Source organism: Erinaceus europaeus, chromosome 11, assembly GCF_950295315.1.
Source record: "Erinaceus europaeus chromosome 11, mEriEur2.1, whole genome shotgun sequence".
Taxonomy (NCBI): Eukaryota; Metazoa; Chordata; class Mammalia; order Eulipotyphla; family Erinaceidae; genus Erinaceus; species Erinaceus europaeus.
In genome coordinates, this window is record NC_080172.1 from 73,118,328 (window position 1) to 73,121,644 (window position 3,317).

At 38.7% G+C, this 3,317-nt stretch overlaps 1 long non-coding RNA gene across 1 annotated transcript; it reads right to left on the reverse strand.

Moving 5' to 3' along the window:
• Positions 1-1,236: 1,236 nt before the first annotated feature.
• On the reverse strand, positions 1,237-2,896 carry LOC132541416 (uncharacterized). The gene is made up of 2 exons (XR_009552609.1): positions 2,812-2,896; positions 1,237-1,903 (listed from the first exon to the last, which is right to left on the reverse strand). It is a non-coding gene; the product is annotated as an uncharacterized LOC132541416 (long non-coding RNA).
• Positions 2,897-3,317: the final 421 nt, after the last annotated feature.

The window sequence follows — 3,317 nt, forward strand, 5'->3', positions numbered from 1 at the left end:
CACATGTTCCTCCTCTTTACACAGGTTAGGGCAGAAACTTCTGCTTTCCCTTTTGGCTGAATTCTCTATCACTGTGTATATCAGTCTTGTTATGGAAAGTGCCTTATACTGAGTGAGTGCTATATAAATCTTTTTTCTTCCTAACTTTCATACAGTTCTATGCAGTTGGAATGACCACTTTATCCCTAATTTACAGGGAAACTGAGCAAGAGAAAGGTAGAGTAATTTGCTCAAGGTTATCCAGCTAGTTTGCCAGGAGATGGCAACAGTCTTTACTTAAATGCAACATCTCCAGTCTTTTTTTAAATTTTATTTTAATTAGTGATTTAATATTGATTTACAAAACTATAAGATAATAAGGTTATGATTCTCCACCATTCCTGCCAACAGAGTTGATCCAAATCCCCCAAACTGTTCCTATTATTTCCTAGTCGGGTAGGAATCTGGAGAGGTGAGGTTCTGGGACATGTTGGTGAGGTCATCTGCCCAGGGAAGTAAGGATGGAATCATAGTAGCCTCTGAAACTTGGTGCTGAAAGGCAGTAAAATGTAAAGCATGACAAAAATATCTAATAAGCATGAACCAAAAAGTAGGAAAGAAGCAGCTGAGAATAGAGATCTTAGGTAAAAAGAAGCTAGGAAGTCTATTTTAGGTATGTTCCAAGGGACCCACACTTTAGTAAATTTTGATTGAGCTTGATAGCTAACATGGAAGTGGACTAAAAATATTGTCTGGGGATATGTTTCCAGAGTTGAGAATAGGACTAGAAAGCTGGATCAGGGCAGAGAGTAACACCCCTGCATATGAATCTTTAATATGACTAAGAATCATTTAGAACATTTAAAACAAATGGATACAGTTCCCTCATATCTATAAATTGTTCTTCTATAACAAAGGCATGAACTTCTAGTAGAAGTGAAAAGTGGCCCAACCACTGTGGAAAGCAATCTAGAGATTTATCAGGACACTAGAAATGGACCTTCCCTACCACTCAGCAATTCCTCTCCTGGGGATTTATCCAAAGGAAACAAAAACACCTATCAGAAGAGATTTATGTATACCAATGATCATAGCAGTACACACACACACATATACACACAAACAAAAAAAAAACCTGTGGTATATGTACAAGATAGAAAAATAATCAGCTATTAAAAATGATAAGGTTGTCTTTTTTGCATCCTCTTGGATGAAACTTGAGGACATCATGTTGAATGAGATAAGCCAAAAAGAGAATAATGAATAGCAAATGATCTCATTTATTAGCAGGACTTAATAAAGTTGGGGCAGGGAGAGATAGCACAAAGTGAAACTTGGACTGAACATGGTGTATTGCACCAAAGCAAAGGACTCTGGGGAGGGAGGGGAAGGAGAAAAATTTAGGAGCCTGGTACATAATGAAACTGTATGCAGATATCAATGAATTAATTATAAAGCATTTAACACCCTCAATAAATTTTTAATTATGAAAAAAGAAAGGCATGGCAGGATTTCAGGATTCTGATTTTTTACCAAACACTACTACATGTTTTTTTTTATTTTTATTTTTATTTATAAAATGGAAACACTGACAAGACCATAGGATAGGAGGAGTACAATTCCACATAGTTCCCACCATCAGAACTCCATATCCCATCCCCTCCCCTGATAGCTTTCCTATTCTTTATCCCTCTAGGAGTATGGACCCAGGGTCATTATGGGGTGCAGAAGATGGAAGCTCTAGCTTCTGTAATTGCTTCCCCGCTGAATATGGGCATTGACAGGTTGATCCATACTTCCAGCCTGTCTCTCTTTTTTCCTAGTGGGGCAGAGCTCTGGGGAAGTGGGGCTCCAGGACACATTCATGGAGTTGTCTGCCCAAGAAAGTCCAGTTGGCATCATGGTAGTGTTTGGAACCTGGTGGCTGAAAAAAAAAGAGTTAACATATAAAGCCAAACAAATTGTTGATGAATCATAAACCTAAAACCAAGAATATTAAGTACCTAGTGAAATAGTTTCAAATTAGACTTAGATACCCTCCTCACCTAGCTCCTATTACATTTCCCTCAGTCACTCCAAAGTTAACCTTATCAAAGTAAGGACTACAAAAGCTAAATCAGGGCTAGAAACTGATATAGTTTAACGATGAATCTTCACTATCAGGCCACTCCATCAGCTGGGGTCCTAGTTGGGGAGTCCTAAGATTCCCACACAGACATGATGGGCCCAGACCTCTAACAGATCCCTCTCTCCATTGTTACTCATCATCTCCATCAGGAACAGCATAATGGACCCCTTTGTGGGCCCCCATAGGACCTTGCCCTCAATGTGGATCAACAATGGTAGAGAATGTTCCATCCTCTGAAGGGGGAGTGGATAACATAGTCTATCTACCACCTGATGAAGATGGGTTCTGAAATTGGCGCAACTTGGAACATTCCTACTCATGACCACAGAATGGGAGCTCAGACCTACAGGGATGCAGAGGTTACATAGGCTCTTATGCTGAATGTGGGCCCCAGATCAAATCGATGGGGTTTATAGTCAACAATATCTATACATTTTTCCTATATTTGGGAGCTACTCTCTTCCCTGATCCAGCTTTCTAGCCCCTTTTTCATCTCCTCAAACAATAACTTGAGTCCACCCGCATATCAGATGTCAGGCTCAGGTAAAAACTAATAAAGTCATGGCCCCTTGAAATATACCTAAAATAGACCTACTAGCCATTTCCAAAATGGAGACCCCAAATTTTCATCTGCAATACTAGGTGTTTTTTACCAGGTAATAGTGATGCTGGCAGACTTCAAATCACACTGAGAAATACTCAACTTTGTAAATTTGTCTGATGATTTCTTTAGGACATCCATGGTCCATCCTTCCCTTCAGTACTTTTCTCCTTTGCAGCAAATCTCCTATATATGAGTCAAATAGTTTATCTTTAAACACCTGATTCACTTTCCTAAGTCAGATACAATTTAGAAGTTCTAGAAGTTTTCATTTTGGCAAAGATGCTTCTACACATTCTTTCAACTATTAATCTCATGTATATTTATCTTGTTCAAAAAGATTTGGTTATAAAGGGTGGTATATAGTCTAAGGTAGGAAGGATATTTGAGACACAAATGACTCAGGTATGTCTATCCAAGAGACCTCAGAATCATCCCTCTACCATCTATGGACTGTATAAATGTTACTCAGACATCCCCCAAGCCAACAATGCATCTATAAAGAATTCCTACATCTCAAGAAAAAGAAAAAAAAAACAACCCAGTTAAAAAGTGGGCAGAAGATATCGACAGTTTTCTAAAGAAGAGATATGCATGGCCTATAGACAT